Consider the following 21,286-nt stretch of genomic DNA (forward strand, 5'->3'; position numbering starts at 1 on the left):
AAACAAGACAGAAGAAAAAAAAATAGCAAATAGTATGCTTTGATCTTCATTCAAACGCCATAGTTCTTTCTTTGGATGTGGATAGCATTTTCCATCATGAAGCCTTTGGAGATGTCTTAGAACTTTGTATTGCTGGGAAGGGTTAAGTTTATCAATATTACTCATCACAGAACATGGCTGTTACTGTGTACAATGTTCTCCTGGTTCTGCTCACTTCACTCAGCATCAGACCATACAAGTCTTTCCAGGTTTTTCTGAAGTCTGCCTGTTAATCATTTCTTATAGCACAATAGTATTCCATTACATTCATATACTACAACTTGTTCAGCCATTCCTCTATTGATGGGCATCCCCTCAATTTCCAATTCTTTGCCACCACAGAAAGAACTGCTATAAATATTTTTGACCACGTGGGTCCTTTTCCCATTTGTATGATCTTTTTGGGATACAGCCGTAGAAGTGCTAGTGCTGGGTCAAAGGACATGTACATTTTTATAGCCCTTTGGGCATAGTTCCAAATTGTTCTCCAAAATGGTTGAATCATTTCACAACTCCACCAACAATTCATTAATGTTCCAATTTTCCCACATCCTCTCCAACATTCATCATTTTCCTGTTTTGTCATGTTGGCCAATCTGATAGGTGTTATGTGGTACCTCGGAGTTATTTTGATTTGCATTTCTCTAAACAATAATGATTTAGAGCATTTTTTCTTATGACTATAAATGGCTTTAATTTCTTCCTCTGAGAACTGTCTGTTCATATCCTTTGACCATTTATCAACTGGGGAATTGTGTTCTTATAAATTTGTCTTAATTCTCTATATATTTTAGAAATGAGGCCCTTATCAGAGACAGTGGTTATAAGAATTCTTTCCCAGTTTTCTACTTTCCTTCTAATCTTGGTTGCATTGACTTTATTTGTGCAAAAACTTTTCAATTTAATGTAATCAGAGTTATCCATTTTGCATTTCGTAATGTTCTCTCTCTCCTGTTTGGTCATGAATTCTTCTGTTCTCCATAAATCTGACAGGTAAACTATTCCTTGCTCTCCTAGTTTGCTTACAGTATCAGCCTTTATATCTAAATCCTGTACCCATTTTGACTTTATTTTTGTATATGATGTGTCACCTCTATTTAAAGGCCAATGCCCTATAATCTCATCAGGTTGTACAAGGAAAGTCTTTAATTTTAACAAACTAATAATGGCTCACACCCAGTCATGTTCTTACCACTTTGATCAGGGACTCCCCCTAATATGCCTGCTTTTGTAGAAGATAATATGTATAGGGGGCAGCTAGGTGGTACAGTGCATAGGGCACCAGCCCTCGGGGTCAGGAAGACCTGAGTTCAAAAATGGCCTCAGATGCTTCCTTACTGTGTGACCCTGGGTAATTCACTTCACCCTATTTGCCTCTGTTCCTCATCTGTCAAATGAGCTAGAGAAGGAAATGGCAGACCACTTTAGTATCTTTGCCAAGTAAACCCTAAATAGGGTCACAAAAAGTTCTCTCCTCTATCCTAGTGAACCACTATCTGCTTGATATGGATTTTCCTTCCAGTGGTGTGAACTGCAATTCATCCATGCATACCAGTCCTGGGAAACTCTTGGAGGTCCAAATCTTCCTTTTAAAATATGACACAGAGAATCCACCAAAGGAGCTGGGGGCTCTTCGCTTATTTTCCATCAAATTTTATGGCTACATGGAAGCACAGGGGCTATCTGTCCAGTTTTTCTTGTTGTAGGTACAAGACTGGATTGATTTTTAAAAAAATTTATTGTAAAGTTAATGATTATTACCATATTCAAACACTTCAATAAAATCAAACAGTAGAGAGGATTGTACAAGAAAAATGTGGATTTGTGTTACATAATTTTAAAAAGAAATATATGTTAAGTATGATAAAGTGGTAACAAATTGTTCTCTTTCTGTTCCTTCTGCACTTCTTTTTTATATGCATTTTAAAAAACAATTTTAATGATGTTCTTTTTTCCTATCTGTCACTACACCCCCCACCTTCACAAGTAGAATTCCCTCCCTTGAAACAAAATGTAGAGTCAAGCAAAGTGAATCTGGTAGTCACAACTTCTAAGGGGGGAGGGAGGGTTTCTAAATCAGGGCTCCATGAACTTTTTCTTAAACATTTTGATAACTGTTATTTTGATATAATTGGTTGTCTTTGTGATCCTGCATACTTTATGTTATTCATTGAAAACATTATTCTAAGAAGAGATCCATAGGTCTCACCAGACTGCCAAGACACACACAAAAAAAGATTAGGAATGAACCCCAACTCCGGGCCAGCACCTCTTTGCAAAGAAGTAGAAGACAGTGTGTTTCATCATTTATTTTGATGTCATAATTGGTCCCCAGATTTTTCCCCCACCATATATTTGTCTAATAACATCCTTATTCCCATAAAAGCCCTATTATACCATCGGTTTCCCATTGCAAGGAGTGAACTCACACCTTCAGTGATCTATCCCTTCAATTTTGAGATCTATTAAAAAGCAAACTCAAAAAAACAAAAAGAAAAACCAAACTCAGGTTCTAATTGGAAGTCTTTGAAAGAGTTTCCCGCACAGGTTAATGGAGTTTCTATTTTTATTTCATGTAAACTCTTCCTCACCTTTAGTCTGGATGGTATTGTGCGTCCTCTGTTCTCAAAGAGGACCAATGACATCACGAGGGTGATGTTTTGACTTGCTCTTGAAATGGATTTGAGTGAGGTAGAGCTTCGTGGTATGAATGAGTGTGGAAAAACCCTTAAACTGGGGACTAGGAGACCTGGACTCTAGTCCTAGCTCTGTGACTAACTAGTGGTAAAATTCCAGGGTTCTCTTCAATGCAGAGATCTGCAGCACAAGGAAAATGATATTTGAATGGAAATGATTCAGTGATTCCACAGCTTGGACTTTTGCCTCTAGCTGCAGATTGGCTCCTTAAAAGGGACATAGACTTTAGAGTGGAGGATAATTTAAGAGATCATTCAATGCAAGAGTTCCTTAACCTTTTGTGTGCCAAGACCACTTTGGGCAGCAGGCTGGTGAAGTCTACTGACCCCTTCCCATAATCATGTTTTCAAATGCATTCGATAAAATCAATCAGATTACAAGGAAACCAGTTATATTGAAATAATTATCAAAATATTTTAGAAACAACTTCAAAGACCCCAGGTTAAGATAACCCAACTCTCTTATTTCTTTTTTTTTTTAATTTCATTTTTATGGCTATCCTTTATTGTTATATCACCTTTACCTCTGAGTATATATCCCTACTTATCTCCTATGAAGAGAGCTATTGAAACAAAAAAGAAAAAGGGAAAGGGGGAGAGCAGTTCAACAAAAACAAACAACACATCAGCCATGTCTGATAGCATGCGAATGTTCCAACCCCATAGTCCCCAACCTCTGAAAAAGCTTCCCTTTTTTGCCTTTTGAATTTTTTTCAATTTCATTTTATTTTTTCCCCATTTTTGCCCTTTGAGGGCACACTTTCTCAACCTATTCCAGAGCCAAATTTGGTTAATATAATTAGACAGCATTCTGGGGACTGCTCTTCTTATCTCCATTGTTGCCTGCAAGCATTGCACATAATATTTTCCTGGATGAGCTCCCTCCGGGTGACGTGAATGAATGAGATGAAAAACATTCAGGAAGCACTTTCCATGTGCCAGAAGCTGGGGGCACAGATACAATAAGACAGCAAGACAATTCCTGGCCTCAAGTAGCTTACATTTCTTTAGGTAGATAGTACACCTAGAGGAATGTTGACCACCCATGGCTGTTTTGTTTTGGAAAGGCACAGGGATGGTGAGGGGGATGGTCAGCTCAAACAAGTCTTCCCACACATCATTGAATTGTTCATATTTATAATTTCTTACGATGCAGTAAAATTCCATTATATTTCTGTATCACAATTTGTTTAGCCATAGCCTGATAGATAGGCACCTACTTTGCTTCTAGTTCTTTGTTAACACAAAACATGTTGGTGATTAATATTTTTAGTGTCTTTAACTCCCCTGTGTGGGTATATGCCAACCCCTTCACTTCATTGAGGAGGAAACTGAGGCACGGACAAGGGGAATTACTAGCTCAAGGCCCCACAGGGCATTGGTGACTGAGATAAGAGTGAGTCGAAGAGCTCAGAAGGCTCTTCGAAGTAATCTAGGCTAACGGCCTCATTTTATAGAGGAGGACGGTGGCACACAGAGAGGTCATGTCACTTACCTAGGGTCACACTGAGGCTACATTTGATTTCAGGTTTTCTAATTCCAAGCTCCTTATTCTGGGAATTCTTTCTCCATACCCTTTTGCCTTCTTCTTTTTTTTTTTTTTGATGAGCAATTGGAGTCAAGTAACTTGCCCAGGGTCACACAGCTAGTAAGTGTCAAGTGTCTGAGGCCACATTTGAACTCAGGTCCTCCTGACTCCAAGGCTGGAGCTCTATCCACTGCACCACCTAGCTGCCCTTCTCCACACCCTTTTGGTCTAGGTCTTTGTTGATGGGCGCTTAAAAACAGCTTCAATGACATCTTTTGTTCTTATTACATCACCTACATTTCCCAATGTACTGCTCCTCCCTTCCCTTCCCTGTAATTCCCAATGTATCCCTTCCCAGATTCCTGTTTCCAATTCCAAAGAGCCGTCCCTTATAACAAAGAATAAAAAAGAGTTGGAGGAAACCAGTTCAGGAAAGCTAACCAACATATGAAAAGGTCTGACTTTATATACCATATTCCACACCAACAATTTCCCTACCTAGGAAAAGAAGGTACCTATCCCCTATTTGGGGATAAGCTTGGTCATTATAATTTGCTGGCCACTTATAGTTAAGCTCAGAGAGGTGGGGTCCTGGTAAGGGAAGGGTTTTCCTTGAGAACTGTTGGACTTTATTCTCACTAGCTAAGGAGAAACCTATCCAGAATGCTCCCTCTCTACCGGGCAATCAATGGTGAGTCCTATCAGGATCTTGATGGACGTGGGGCTAAGCATGTTGCAATAGCTCCCGCTGAAACCCACTTTTCTTGTTATCCCCCACACTGGAATATAAGCTTCTTGAAAACAGGAACTGGTTTTTTTGTGCCTGTGTCCTCAGCACGTAGTAAGTGACACACAGTAGGTCCTTAATAAATAGTTGTTCATTGATGGCCCTCTTTTCCTCCTTATTCTCCAACTTATGTGGTTTCAAAGATAGTCTAACAGAGCCTGACTGAGAATTCACAGTCAGAGAATCTCAGGGGCCATTTACTTTTACCCTTATTTTGAATAAGAATCCCCTCTGTAACCAATGGATAGAAGTCTAACTGTTTAACAACCAGCTTGGGGGTGGGGTAGGGGACTGTGTGTAGGACACAGTTAAGTTTAATCAGCATTGTTAACATTTTCTCCTTCACTTTCTTAAATCTAGACAATCAACAAAATAATAAATCACGTCCAGATTTGTAGCCTTTGCCAATTTCCCAAGGTGTTGAGAGCCACATCAAAAATTTAATGATCAACCCTAGGCAGCTGGCCCAAGCTGACTTCTGCAAACCCCTGACAATGGTTGCCACACGTCACCATGCATCACGATGCAGGGTGGGGGGTTGCTTGAAGATAACTGATGATGATATCTAATGTCTGGAAGATATCTAATCAAAAGGTAATTGAAATAACAGGCAAGTTTGGCCTCAGAGTGTGAAATGAAGCAGGGCAGAGACTAATAGAGTTTTGTCAAGATAGCTCACTGGTCACAGCAAACACTTTCAACAACTCCAAAGGTGACTATATACATCGACATCACCAGATGGTCAATATAGGCATCAGATTAATTGTATTTTTGCAGTCAAAGGAGGAGAAGCTCTCCACAGTCAGTTAAAACAAGACCTAGAGATGACTATGGCTTGGATCATGAGCTTCTTATTGCAAAACTCATATTTAAGTTGAAGAAAGTAGGGAAAATCATCAGTCCATATAGGTATGACCTAAATAACATACCTTATGAACATGAAGCAGAAATGATGAATAGATTTAAGGGATCAGATCTGGTAGATAAGAGTGCCTGAAAAAACTGTGGACAGAGAGGTTCACAATATTGTTCAGGAGGCAGCAACAAAAAACATCCCAAAGAAAAAAAAGAGTGAAAAAGCAAAATGGCTGTCTAAAGAGGTTTTACAAATAGCTGAGGAAAGTAAAAGGTAAAGGAGAAGGGAAAAGATATACCCAACTGAATGTGGAATTCCTGAGAAGAGCAAGGAGAGATAAGATTTTCTTAAATGAGCAATGCAAAGAAATAGAAGAAAACAATAGAATGGGAAAGAGGACATCTCTTCAAGAAAATTAATGATATCAAGGGAATGTTTTGTGAAAAAATGGGTATGATAAAACATAAAAATGACTTGGACTTAAGAGAAGAAGAATTAAGAAGAGGTGGACAAGAATGCACAGAGGAACTGTACGAGAAAGATCTTAACATCACTGATAACCATGATGGTGTGGTTACTGATCTAGAGCCAGACATTGGAAAATGAAGTCAAGTGGGCCTTAGGAAACATTGCTAATAATAAGGCTAGTGGAAACGATGGAATTCCAGCTGAGCTATTTAAAATCCTAAAAGATGATGCTGTTAAAATGCTGTACTCGATGTGCCAGCAAATCAACAGTGGCCGGGGGATTGGAAAAGATCAGTTTACATCCTGCTTCTAAAGAAGGGTAATGCCAAAGAACACTCAAATTGCTGAACAATTGTACTCATTTCCCATGCCAGCAAGGTTATGCTTAAGATTCTGCAAGCTAGGCTTCAGCAATGTGTGAGCCATGAATTAGCAGAAGAGCAGGCTGGTTTTTGAAGAAGCAGAGGAACTATGGACCAAATTGCCAACATTCACTGGATTGTGGAGAAAGCAAGAGAGTTGCAGAAAAACACCTACTTCTGTTTCATTGGCTATACTAAAGCCTTGACTGGGTGGATCACAACAAAATATGGCAAGTCCTCAAAGAGATGGGAGTACCACATCATCTTGCCTGTCTCCTGAGGAATCTGTATGTGGACCAAGAAGCAACAATTAGAACCGAACATAGAATAACTGATTGGAAAAGGAGTTCAAGGTGGCTATGTATTGTCGTCTTATTTATTTAACTTATATGCAAGTACATCATACAAAATGCTAGGGTGGGTGAACCAAAAGCCTGAATTAAGATTGCCAGGAGAAATATTAACAATCTTAGATGCAGACAACACCACTCTGATGGCAGAAAGTGAAGAGGAATTAAGAAGTCTCTTGATGAGGGCGAAAGAAGAGAATGTATAAGCTGGCTTGAAACTTAACGAAAAACTGAGATCTTGGCAACTGGTCCCATCACTTCCTGGCAAACAGAGGCAGAAGAAATGGAAGCAGTGTCAGATTTTAAATTCTTGGTCTCCAAGATCACTGAGGATGGTGACTGCAGCCATAAAATTAAAAGACACTTGCTCCTTGGAAGGAAAACTATGGCAAATTTGGACAGCTACTAAAAAGCAGAGACATCACCTTGCTGACAAAGTTCTGTGTAGTCAAAGCTAGGGTTTTTCTAGTAGCAATGTATGGCTGTGAGAGTTGGACTATAAGGAAAGCTGCATGCTACAGAACAAACACTTTCAGATTGTGGTGCTGGAGAAGACTTTTTTTTTTTAAAAATTATTTATTTTTAGTTTTCAACATTCACTTCCACAAGATTTTGAGTTCCAAATTTTCTCCCCATCTTGTCCCTCCCCCACCCCAAGATGGCATGCGTTCTGAATATCCCTTCCCCTAATCTGCCCTCCCTTCTATCTCCAACCTCCCTTCAATTTTCCTTTAGGGCAGGATAGATTTCTATACCTCATTGCCTGTATAACTTATTCTGGAGAAGACTTTTGGGAGTCCTTGGACAGCAAGGAGATCAAATCAGTCAATACTTAAAGAAATTAATTCAGGCTGTTCACTGGAAGGTCAAATACTGAAGCTGAAGCTTAAATACTTTGGCTACATAATGAGAAGACAAGACTTACTGGAAAAGACCCTGATGTTGGGAAGGCTTGGAGATAAAAGGAAAAGGGGATGGCAGAGAATGAGATGGACAGATAGTGTCATGGAAACAATGACCATGAACTTGGACAGACTTTGGGTGATAGTGGAGGATAGAAGGGCTTGTCATACTGTGGTCCATGGGGGTCACCAAGGGTAGGATGTGACTGAGCAACAACAATGATGAATCCTGGGGCGTCTGGTGGCAGCCCATTCCACTTTGGGGAGCTCTGTCAGAAAGGTTTTCTTACACACAAACAGAATCCTGTCGCTGGCTTCAATGCATTGCTCTTGGTTCTACTCTCTGGGACACTCATTGGTCCAGAGTTCACTCGACAGAATGGACTAAGTCCACATGGGAAAACCTTTGGATTTGGAGTCAGAGGTTCTGGAATCAAAATCCCACTTGTCATTTACTAGGTAAGTGGCTTTGGACAAGTCACTTTAACCTCATAGGCCTCAGTTTTTTCATCTGTAAAATGAGGGGCTTAGCCTCTTTTAGCTCTAAATCTATGATTCTGAGTGTAGAAAAAAAAAAAAGAGGGCTTCTACCCAAGGTTAGAAGACCTAAGTTCTTCTCCTAGATCTGCTCCTTAATGTATGATCTCAAACTTTCTGGACTTCAATCTCCTTAAGTGCAGTGTGGTTAATAATACTTGCATTACCTATATTTCTGTGGGGATTAAAGAAAGCCACATATAACAAGGGGCTTGGTGCTAGACAAAGGTAAGATGTGAGGATAAACCTAGATCAGGGACCAAGGGCCTTGACTATTACGGATCTCAGCATGGGACCTATTGGAGAGAGGGCTGGCTGCATCTGAAGTCGGAAAGTGACAGACACAGCAGCTGGAAGGCCAGGGGCAAGGCTGTGGACCCTCTGAGCCTGTCTCCTCATCTGGAAAAGGAGGAGCAGAGAACCTGCAGCAACTAGCTCACAGGTCTGTTGTAAACAATAAAATGTACAGAGATGTCATTATACATTATTATTCTTAATGGGAAATCAGGCCCAGAGAAGGAATGTGACTTTCCCAAGGTCACAGGGCAGAGCTGAGATTTGAAACAGGGGGCCTCTGAGGCTCCTTCCAACTCTGGATCTGTGACTGTAGGACCAATCAGTACCCTACTACCGGATCCAGTGAGCTTTCCATCAAGACCTTCATACTCTCCATCACTATCCCACTGAAGGAAAAGGCCTGGGGTGGAGACTGCACACGCCCCCAGTATAACAGTCAGTGAAAGGGCACGTCCAGCGCTTCTAGTCTCTGCTCCTCCCCCCAGTCTCCCTTCCTCTGATGCCCTCCCCCCAACCAGTTCCCTGCTCCTCCTCCTTCCTCAGTCCCTGCTCCTTTCCCTCCCCCGGTTCCTTGCTCCTCCCCTGATCCCTGCTCCTCCCTGGTCCTTACTAGGAGCTCGGTTCAGGCCAGCTGAGACAGCCGCAGCTCTTGCATCACCCGGCCCGCCCCTCTGCAGCCCTCTGCCAGTCCCCGCCCAGCCTTCCTTGCGGGTGTTTATCCTCTGCGGAATGTGGGCAGTCCGAGGGTTCCAACGCCACTGTCTGGGGGCTGGGGGCGGGTTTACCTTCTGCTCTTTCCTTCCCCATCTCTTGTCCCCAGTCTCCTCTAGTGGGCTTGGGCTCCCGGAAAAAGAGGGCTTCTGCCCGCAGTGGGGGAGGGTGGTGGTTCTGTCCAGCGCCCACGTGGCCTCAAGCGAAGCCCACATCCCTACCCTCGCCGAGGGCAGAGCCCAGCCCCGAGACTCGAGCCTGCCCTCCCCCTCAAGCCCCCCAGTGTTGGGCTGCCATCCTCGTCCCTGCTGCTGCGGCCTCCGCTGGCCTCTTCTCTCCAGCCTCCGGCCGGGCGGGGCCGGGTTCCAGCTCTCCTGGGTTTTCGAGGGTTGTCTCCGAGGTTGTCCTGGGCAGCTGGGGCTTCTCGGTGGGTCTACTGGGAGGGGGTGTCTGTAAGCTACCGGTGACGGGGGTCTGAAGGATCAGTGTGTGGTCCACAACCCACCCCCCTTACAGCCTGCCCCTCCTTCCTGAATCCCTGAAGCAGGCGGCTGCGGCAGGACACGCCTAAAGGACAGGACCCTGGCAAGCAGGGGACACGGGCCTGGGACCGGACCTGGAAGGAAGGGGCACGAGCCTGGGGGAGGACCCAGAGGGCAAGGGCTAGGAAGAGGCGGGCAGCTTGGGGAAAGGGGGAAGCTAGGCTTTGGGAAGCCGTGGACGAGCTTCAGGGAGCTGTTCCCTTCCACTTCCTAGTCAAACACGTCATGGATTCCTGACGTTTATTCAGTACTCTGCAGTTTTCCCAACGCTGCTGATGCAGTGCCTGCACATAATGGGGAGCAGAGGCCTCAGAGCTAGAAGCGAAGGCAGCTGGGTCCAACCCAAGGGGTTTACGGAGGAGGAAGCCCGGGCTCACGAAGCTTAAGATCTTGGCAGGATGGTTGGCACCACAATCCCCCAGAGGGTACAGCTTGTGGCCTCCGTGGGCGGTGGGAGAAGAGGCAGGTGGCTTTAGGGGAGACAACCTGACCGTAACTGTGGGGAAGAGGGAACACCGTGTTCCTTTCCCCTCCCCTGCCATTCCAGCCACCAGCCGTCTGACCTTCCTCGCAGTCAGAGTTGTAGCAGTCGGTCAGTCATTTCAGTCTCCTTGTGACCCCATTTGGGGTTTTCTTGGCAAAGATATCAGAGTGGTTTCCCATTTCCTTCTCCAGCTCATTCTGCAGGTGAGGAAACTAAGGCAAACAGGATTGAGTGACTTGCCCAAGGTCACACAGGTAGTAAGTGTTTGAGGCCAGATTTGAACTCAGGAAGATAAGTCTTCATGACTCCAGGCACTGCACTTCGTCCACTGTGCCACCTAGCTGTTTTCAACAGACTGGAGATTTCCAGCTAAGAGACCGTTGGAAGACATCTAGACCAACTCCTTCATTTTATAGATGAAGAAATTGAGTCTCAGAGAAGTTAAAGGACTTACTCAAGGTCACACAGGTAATAAGGGTTAGAGGCAGAATCTGAACCCAGGTCTTCCTGGCTCCAAGTCTCCACCCCACTGCTCCCCAAGCTCTGGTGTGCCCCACCAAAACAAAGTCCCTGCTTCAGACTTGGAGTTTTACTTTGGTTTCAATGATTTACTCAAGGTCACACAAATAAGTAAAATGATGAGAATTCTAACACATGTCATCTGACTCCAAGTCCAGGGCTTTTCCCAGAACACTAGCAGTCTACTTTTAAAAAAAAATTGATTTATTTTATTTTTACATGACTTTGGCTTCCTAATATATCTCTTCCTGCTCCCCCACCCAGAGAACCATCTCTTAAAACAAAGAACAACAGTGACAAAAACAAAAAACAGTTCACAATGGCCTGCTAATTTATTAAAATGTTTGGGGTTGAATAAAGACATTTTAAATCCCATTCTCTAAACATCTATCCATATCTATGCCTATTATGGAAAGAGCATTTAACGCTCTCCACATTGCTCTTTTACTGAGGCAGGCAAGGCAAAGACATATCAGCATTTTCTAGATTAGGAAATTGGAACCCAGAGTGGTTAGGTGACATCAGCTAGTCTATATCAGCATCCAACCTGGAATGCAAGTCAGCTGACTCCTAATGGTACAAGAACTGCTCCTTTGCTGTCTCCAACTGAAGGGCTCTGGGCCCAGTCTCTCAGGAGTATAAAGGAAGGAAAACACTTCTTAGTAGGTTTGTTGGGGGAGTTGGGGAGGAGATCCCATTTTGACAACAATGTTGTGGAGGAAGGGAGAGATAGGCTGTTAAAAATAAAAATATCTGGTACCAGAATAAAGTGCCTGTCTCCTAAACCCTTTGGAGACCAAAGGACCTTTTTTGGTCCTTGGAGCCCCTGCTCTAAGCAGAACCAGGGGCTGGCTGCATTGACTAGTCCAGAGAGGTATTTCTTATTTTTTCCGTGTGAGCTAAGCTCTCAGGAAGCATAGGATCTCCTTTCCCCGCCCCCCCTACTCCCCCACTTCCACGCTTTTCATCTGAGCAGGACAGCTGGAGTAGAAACAGGTTTGAAAAACTTTATACCAGAACTTTAGTGGGAGAAAAGGCTGGGGCAGGCTTGAAGAGACCATCAGTGCAGGGTTGGACCAAGCAGGGGGGAAGAGGCAGCCTCTACCTATCCTCCTACCCTATCTTTGCCACCACTGCACTCCTTCACTTCCCAATGCACCTACCTCAGGACTGTTAAGGATCTGGGCCCCAAATTTGGCAAGATCAGCTGAGTTCAGGGAAGGCTGTTCCAGGCTTTTCGTGGGTGAATGCTCATTTCCCATATCTAGCGCACATACTTTAAACAGTATATAAGCCTGGTTTCCTTTAAGACAGCTCTAATGCCATCTCTCGCAGGCAGCCTTTCCTGGTACCCAGGCTATTAATGTCTTCCCTTCTAAGGCTACTTTCCATCAACTCTGATTTATGTATATGTTGCTTATATTTGTATTCTCAGCACTTAGCACACAGTAAGTACTTAACAAATGCTTGTTGTCATGGATAGAGCACTGGCCCTGCAGTCAGGAGGACCTGAGTTCAAATCCAGCCTCAGACCAAACACTTGACACGTACTAGCTATGTGACCCTGGGCAAGTCACTTAACCCCAGTTGCCTAAAAAAAAGAAATGCTTGTTGGCTTAAGTACACATGAGGCAGGAGATATTTATTGTTCAGTCTTTTTCAGTCATGTCCAATTCTTTTTGACCCCGTTGGGATTTTCCTTGCCAAAAAACCACCACTAGGGTGGTTTGCCATTTCCTTCTCCAGCTTATTTGACAGATGAGGCAACTGAGGTGAACAGGGTTCAGTGACTTGCCCAGGGTCACATAGCTAAGGAAGTGTCTGAGGCTGGATTTGAACTCAGGTCATTCTGACTCCAAGCTCAGCACTCTAACCACTGTGTCACCTAGCTGCCCCTTTGACTTTAGAGATAGTTAAAAATCTCCTCCCTGTCTTGCCTGAAATTTTGTGTAGTCATTTCACAGATCTAATGGGGGAGGGGGTGACAAGTAGTAGTCAATACATGGGGTGGGGGGAGCAGAAGTCACTTACACCTCACTTTGCACAGCTGTAGAGTGAAGAACCAGGAGAATGAGCTGGACCACAAGAACAACACTGTGAAAACAAAAAATTTTGAAAGATTTAAGAACTCTGATTAATACAATGATCAATGGTAAGTCCAGTGGACCAATGATTTAGAATGCTACCCAACTCCTGACGGGAATAATGGACTCTATCTGCAGAATGAGACCCATTTTTGGACATGGTCAGTATGGGAATGTATTTGGTTGGCTATGAATATTTGTTGCAGAGGTTTTGTTTTTCTTTTTTTATTTTCCCAGTTTTGGGAGAGGAGAGATAGAAGGAGAGAAGCCAGCAGCTTGTTCATTTGAAAAAAAAAATTGACAAGAGATAGAATAGTAGCTTGAAAGATGAGGTCAAGGAAAGACTTTTATTTTTTTTAAGGACAGGGGGACATCTAGACATGTTTGTATGCAACTGGAAAGGAAAAAAATGGTCTAAGAAAGACTGAAAATAAGATAAAAGGGATGGTTGAGGGACAAATTACTAGAGAAAATAGGAGGGGTGGAATCAATGGTACAAGGACATGAGTTGGCCTTGGTAAGGCTACCTTTCCCTCCAAGCCTGAAGCTGAGGAGGAGACAATAGGGGATGACATCAGCAAGATTTGAGATGTAGAATTGGGGAGAAAGGTGCTCATACTGAATGGCCCCAACTTTCTTCTGAAGCCAAATTCCCAGCTAAAAGGCAGAACAGAAAAGGTGGTGGTGTAGGGAATTTGAGGAGAGAAGAGAAGGGTTGGTACCAATGCTGTGGGGAATGTGTTAGGGAGCCCTTCAGGGAGGAATAAAGAATGGCCGGACACCAATGAGGGTCCAGATGAGTTTAGATAACAATTTTTTAAATGAATCATTCATTGTATGTGTAACTGCTTCACATGAATGTTAATGAATGTTCAACAGCAGATGTTTGGAAGCAGAGAAGGCAGGTGGTGGGGGCAACCCAAGCCTGGGGGTGGGGAAGTGATAAACCATGGTTAGGACAAGCAGTGAAAGTAATTTGAAGACAGAATACAGTGTAAAGGTGATCTGATTGTAAAGGACGAAAAATGAAGTCAGAACAGACTGTGAAAGCAGCAATGGAGGGGGCTGATTAGAAGAGGCACTGAGGATAGAGAAGAGATATAGGAGGGGTCAGGCACAGGGAAACAGGTGAGGATAGGAAGTTGTGTTCAGATAGGAGTGTCCAGAGTTCTGTATTGAGGAAGTAGAACACTTATGGGTGATGCTGAGAACCAGGGTTTGACCATTCCTGTTCAGGGCTGAGGCAAAGAAAAGGTTCGCATCTTGGGACCTTAAGGAGCTGATGAATTGGGAAGTTAAAGTGTTAGAAGGAACACCAGCTGGCATATTGAGGTTCCCAAGTTTAAGGCAGAGGTTGAAGCAGAGAGAAAGACTGTGAACTGGATAGTGAATCTAGGGATGGGACCAAGGATGGACTGCTACCAAGCTCATGAAAGGGTAGTTGATATATAATAGCTATCATTTATATAGCACTTTAAGATTTGCAAAGTATTCTTCGGATAATTCCTGTTAACAATTCTGGAAAAGTAGGTGCTATTATTATCCCATATTACAGATGATGGTTAGGGACTGAGGTGGACAAAGGTTAAGTGACTTGCTCGGTCACATAGGTAGTGTCTGAGGCCATTTTTGAACTGAGGTCTTTTGGGCTCCCAGACAAGTATTCAATATACTTGGCCACCTAGCTGCCTCTCTCCCTGGAGAGACTGAACCTCAGAGGAGAGGGGTTCCTGGTTGATGGTGGCTGGGTGAGGCTACATAGGTGGTAGTGAGGAGCAAAGAGTATGTTGGCTGCCCCTCTTGGTCCAGTATGTGTTGGTGATGGGATGAGAAAGAGAGAAATATGGGGAAAGGTACAGAAAAGGTACATCCAGAAAGGGTGAACAAGACATTTAGATGTCTTCGGGGGAAGCCAAGTTTCTGTGATTGCAAGAAGATGAAAGAAGCGTGAGAGGAAGAGGTCAGATTTCAAGGGTAGTTTGTAACAATAGAATGTAGTTCTAGAAAGCACCACAGAATGTGGATATAGGTGGAGATTAGATGGACAGGGGAAAGGGAGGGAATAAGCATTTTTGTTTTGTAAGTGTTTATACTATGGTTGGCATCGTGTTAAGCACTTTTCAGATATTATTGTATTTGATTGACAGGAATGAGGGAACAGGAAGTCTTAAGGGAAGGGAATATTTGCCCGAGCAGCCTTTGACTTTGAATCACAAGGATACTGAAAGGAAGAGAGTTCATTAGCCATAGGGCAGTAGACTGTTATACCCTATCAAGTAACAAGGGGAGCTGTACCCCAGGACTCAGGTAAAACTTTTTTTTAACCTTTAGTGAAGGGTTTTTAAAAAATATATATTTATTTATTTTTAGTTTTCAACATTCACTTCCATAAGATTTTGAGTTTAAAATTTTTTCCCCCTCCTTCTCTTCTCCCCTACCAAGACAGCGTGCAATCTAATATAGGCTCTACTTACACATTCAAATTAAGCATATTTTCCCATTAGTCATGATATAAAGAACAATTAATGGGAGGAACCATGAGAATGAAGCAATAAAATAAAACAACAAAGGAAAAGGAGAGCAAACAGTATGCTTTCATCTGTATTCAGACTCCATAGTTCTTTCTCTGGATGTGGATAGCATTTTCCATCATGAGTCTTTTAGAGTTGTCTTAGATCCTTGCATTGCTAAGAAGAGTCAAGTCTATCAAAGTCAGTCATTGTGTAGTGTGGCTGTTACTATATTACTATGGTTCTGCTCATTTCGCTCAGCATCAGTTCATATGAGTCTTATGTTTTTCTGAAGTCTGCCTGTTCATCATTTCTTATAGCACAATAGTATTCCATTACATTCATATACCACAACTTGTTCAGCCATTCCTCAGTTGGGCATCCCCTCAATTTCCAGTTCTTTGCCACCACAAAAAGAACTGCTATAAATATTTTTGTGCATGTGGGTCCTTTTCCCATTTTTATGATCTTTGGGATACAGACCTAGAGGTGCCATTGCTGGGTCAAAGGGTATGCACAATTTCATAGCCCTTTGGGCATAGTTCCAAAATGCTCTCCAGATTGGTTGGATCAGTTCACAGCTCCACCAACAATGCATTAGTGTTCCAACATCTCCACATCTTCTCCAACATTTATCGTTGTCCTATTTTGTCATGTTAGCCAATCTGATGGGTGTGATGTGGTACCTCAGAGTCATTTTAATTTGCATTTCTCTAATCAGTAGTGACTTAGAACATTTTTTCATATAACTATAGGTAGCTTTACTTTCTTCCTCTGAAAACTGCCTGTTCATATCCTTTGACCATTTATCAATTGGGAAATAACTTATGTTCTTGTAAATTTGACTTAGTTCTCTATATATTTTAGAAATGAGGACTTTATCAGAGATACTGGTTGTAAAAAGTCTTTCCCAGTTTTCTGCTTCCCTCCTAATCTTGGATGTATTGGCTTTGTTTGTGCAAAAACTTTTCAATTTAATGTAATCGAAACTATCCATTCTGCATTTCATAATGTTCTCTACTCTTGTTTGATCATAAATTCTTCCCTTCTCCATAGATCTGAATGGTAAACCATTCCTTGCTCTCCTAGTTTGCTTATAGTATCAGTCTTTATATCTAAATCCTGTACCCATTTTGATTTTATCTTGGTATAGGGTGTAAGATATTGGTATACTATGCCTAGTTTCTGCCATACTATTTTCCAATTTTCCCAGCAGTTTTTGTTAAATAGTGATTTCTCATCCCAGAACCTAGAGTCTTTGGATTTATCAAATAGTAGATTACTATAGTCATTGGCTACTGTGTCTTGCATACATAACCTAGTCCACTGATCCACCGCTCTATTTCTTAGGCAGTATCAAGTAGTTTTGATGATTACTGCTTTATAATACAATTTAAGATCTGGTACGGCGAGGCCATCTTCCCTTTCATTTCTTTTCATTAGTTTCCTAGATATTCCGGACCTTTTGTTCTTCTAGATTAGTTTTGTTATTGTTTTTTCTAGAGCTATAAAATAATTTTGTGGTGCTTTGGCATGGTGCTAAATAAGTAAATTAAGTGAGGGTTATTTAAAATCATTTTTCCAAATTTTATTATTCAAATTCTGAACTTGATAAACAGCAATAAACATAGACATTTCCATATACAAAACATGCTTCTCTGTTATGTACAGATAAGGCATTTAAAAATATATATATAATTTTTTCACAGTAGTAACAACACTGCCTTCCTTGTCCATGTCCCCTTCTGTACCTGCTTCTGCTCTCTTCTGTATATTTTAAATGTTTTATTAGCCTTCTTTTCTTATTTTATTTTTGCAACTCTATTACTACCTTTATTCCCTCCACAACTCTTCCCTTGTAACAAACAAGTAAAGTCAATCAAAACAATTCCATATAATGGCTATGTCTGAAAATGTGTCTCATTCTATACTTATAGTCCATTAAGCCTTGGCCAAGAGGTGAGAAATATGCTTCATCAATAGTCATTGCGTTGATCAGAGTTCTTAACACTTTCAAATTTATTTTCCTTTGTAATTGTAGCAGCTAGGTGGTGCAGTGGACAGAGTTCTGAGCCTGCCGTTAAGAAGACTTGAGTTCATATCCAGCCTTAGACACTTCCTAGCTGTGTGACCCTGGGCAAGTCACTGAACCCTATTTGCCTTGGTTTCATCATTTGTACATAGAGCTGAGAAGGAAATGGCAAATCATTTCAGTGTCTTTGCTAACACAAATGGGGTCCTGGAGAGTTGGACATGACTGAAATGACCGGACTGAAATGGATGGAATGAAATGACTGAAATGACTACGACAGAATTCTAGTGGAACCCCTGAAGCCTACTTCCCCAACTTGTGCTTAAACTTGAGGGCTGGCTCCCTCAGATAGCAGCAGCTATTACTAGGTATTAAGGGCACCCCGGGGGCCTCCATTTCCAAAGCTATAGCATTAGAGGCCTGACTAGTTTCCTTTCCTTACTAGTCAGCTAGTAGTCCCAATTACCTCAAAGAAAAGAATTTACTTAGATAGCATAGTAAGAACAGGAGCTACAAAATATTCTACGCTGTGGATCTGGGGCACACTCTTGCACAAATACACTCAGGATCTGTAGAAAGAGAGGTTACAAATTAGAGTACAATGATAGTGAGGAATATATGAAGGCAATGCTTGTGGCCCATTCACCTCATGCTTCTGGCCCAGATTTCGGAGCCTGCATGTCCATTCTGTCCTCATGCAGTCCTCAGAGACCCCCCCTACCGGACCCAGAGTCTTTGTTGGACAGGCTGCTCAGCTGGGTTTCCTGGGTCTGCTCCTCTCTGCAGCTCAATCCTGAGTACGTAGCCAGCTTTCTTTTTTGCTTCCCAAGGTCTTGCTCCTTGAAGCTACTGTAGACATTTTTTTTCTGTCTCTATGTCTGTCTTAAAAGTGTGCATTTCTGTTCCTTAATGAATGCAATGTCTCCAACTGGTAGAATAGTTCTAGGAGAAGAGAAGGATCCCTCCACAGGGGTCTCCTTCACAAGGCTATGCCTGGCTTAGCCTCCTTGAACTAAAGTAGAAGTGTGTCTACTAATTTTAGGCATAGCTATTTAAAGGTCTCCAGGAATGTGGTGGTCAGTTTTCCACCCTGGCAATGGCATTGCCCCTTCCAATTCAATCAAAGAAAAATGTTTATATTTATAAAGGGATAACAAGGTATTCACACCTTGTTAACACATTAACACCTTATCTATGACTATATTTTAAGGAGGGGGATAGAAATCAGGGACCTATTCCCTCCCTTGTACAATATTTTACTAATTGTATAGATTATTCTCCTGGTTCTGCTCATTTTACTCTTCATCAGATCAAACAAATCTTTCCCAGTTTTTCTGATTCTCCCCTTTCATAATTTCTAATGGCGAAAATGCTGTTCCATTACATTCATGTATATATCTTAGTTTTTTCAGCCTTTACCCAATTCACACCCACTTTGTTTCCAGTGCTTTGTGAAAATGTGATAGATCAGTTATTTGAATTTCTCCCTCGGGCAGGAGGGGGTAGGTGAGATTCCCTAGCCTAGTTCAGAAGACTTTTGACTCTGGTTCAGCTGATCAGTGGGAGGGATGCCTACTGTTTAGACCTTCCATCCACTATGCAGGGGTAAGGCACAGTTGACTGTCTTATCCTCTTTCCTTTGAAAAAGGAGATCTTTAGTACAATGATCCACCATAACGTCAAAGGACTCATGATATAAAATTATATACACACACACACACACACACACACACACACACATATATACACACATATATATATATATTCATCTCAAGATAAAGAACTGATGGACTCAGAATGTAGATTGAAACATTTTTTCCTTTATTTTTCCTTGCTTTTTTTTTTTAAACATGGCTATTGTGGAAATATGTTTTGCATGACTGCATATGTGTAATGGGCATCATATTTGTTGTCTTCCAATGGGTGGAGGAGAAGGTGGAGAGAGGCAGAGAATGGGGAACTAAAAATAAAAATGAAATGTAAATGTGAAAGAAAGGAAAGGGAGAGCTTGAGTATTGCTTCTGTTGCAGCATACTAACATCTACACATGCCTCTTTATTTCCCGTTGTATAACTTTCAGCTTTTGTTCTTTAGAGGTTGTGGTATTTTATGACTCACAGCTATGTTAATGTTAAAAAAAAGAGGGATCTTTGTTTCAATGAGAAACTTGGGTTCATTAAAAGTCCTGTACAATTTCTGATAGGCAATGTAGCCTACTCTTTTACTCCTGCTCAGTTCTGGTCTAGTTCATGGTCCACCCACACTATCTGTCCAAGGCATAGGCACTGAAGGACCAGTTCTATAAGTTGTCTATCCAGCTGCAAATCATAATTTAGACAATGGATATTCTTCATCCACTTGGTTTTTCCTGTGTGGATAGTTAGCTGAACTCTTGTACGTTTTCATGGATCTCATTCAGGAAACTCTTCAATGTTCTAGAGCTTGATACAATTAGTACAATGTTATTAATAAGCAGGAACATCTGTAGGACTTCACCGTATAAAGTAGAGGTTCTTAATCTCTTCTCCATATATATATTTATATACACACACATATGTACTATATATACATACATATGCATACATATATTGTTAACTCTTTCAATATTAGTTTCCTATGTAATCCAAAGTATTTTAATTTATTCATTTAAAAACATTATTCTGAGAAGGAGATCATAGGCTTCATCAGATTGCCAAAAGGGATCATAACGCAAAAAAGGTGAAGAACCCTCGATCTACAAGAAATCCTCCTCACATTTAGACTCTGTGCTGGACATACTCAATGGTAGTGGCAAACATCTTTGGCAAGCATACAGCTACCTGTTTTATGCCTTGCTGGATATGAATAATTATTAGGTAGTCATACACAGTCATCTCTGTTATATCTGTCAAGGAATCTTGTGTGATTTTGAACTGTCAATCCATTTTAATAATTAAATGCTTAAAATTAATAATCAATGTTTAATACACGTTCACTGACCGTGCAGAGGTGATGATGGCTCAACTATAAAATGTGTAATTTGTGAAAAACTGTTCATTCCCTTTTGAGTCCTTCATCAAAGATGTTTTTCATGTGTGTATATTATTATAAAGGTTCAGTACTGGGAAAACAGGCATGTGGTTTTGAAATTATTGATATTTTCTTGGTATCCTTTTTTATTAATGAAATTTGTGATTTATTTCAAGCTTTATTTATCTTCCCCTATTCTAGATATCTTGAGAATTGCTTTCTCAACTCTTTTGTGAGTGTGTTCCAGCACAGACCTTCTCTATAGGTGTGTGTGTGTATTTGGTGTATTCTACACACTCTTCCCATCTTTGCTTTCTTTAGTACTATTTCTACATCCTTGTGCAGCCCACTAGGACTTTTAATGTTAGAATTCCACTATTATGGATAAAGAGTTTATAAAAATTTTTATGGATGGTTTCCATCTTTCATATGTTTTTGTCCTCTGTCCAGTTTCATTATTAAATGCCCTTAGTCAATAAACTTTTATTAAGTGCCGTTAATGTGCTAGGCACTGTGGTAATAATACAAAGATACAAAGAAAGGTAAAAGACACTTGCTGCTCTCAAGGAGTTC

Source organism: Phascolarctos cinereus, unplaced genomic scaffold, assembly GCF_003287225.1.
Source record: "Phascolarctos cinereus isolate Bilbo 61053 unplaced genomic scaffold, phaCin_HiC Scaffold_5;HRSCAF=322, whole genome shotgun sequence".
Lineage (NCBI taxonomy): Eukaryota > Metazoa > Chordata > Mammalia > Diprotodontia > Phascolarctidae > Phascolarctos > Phascolarctos cinereus.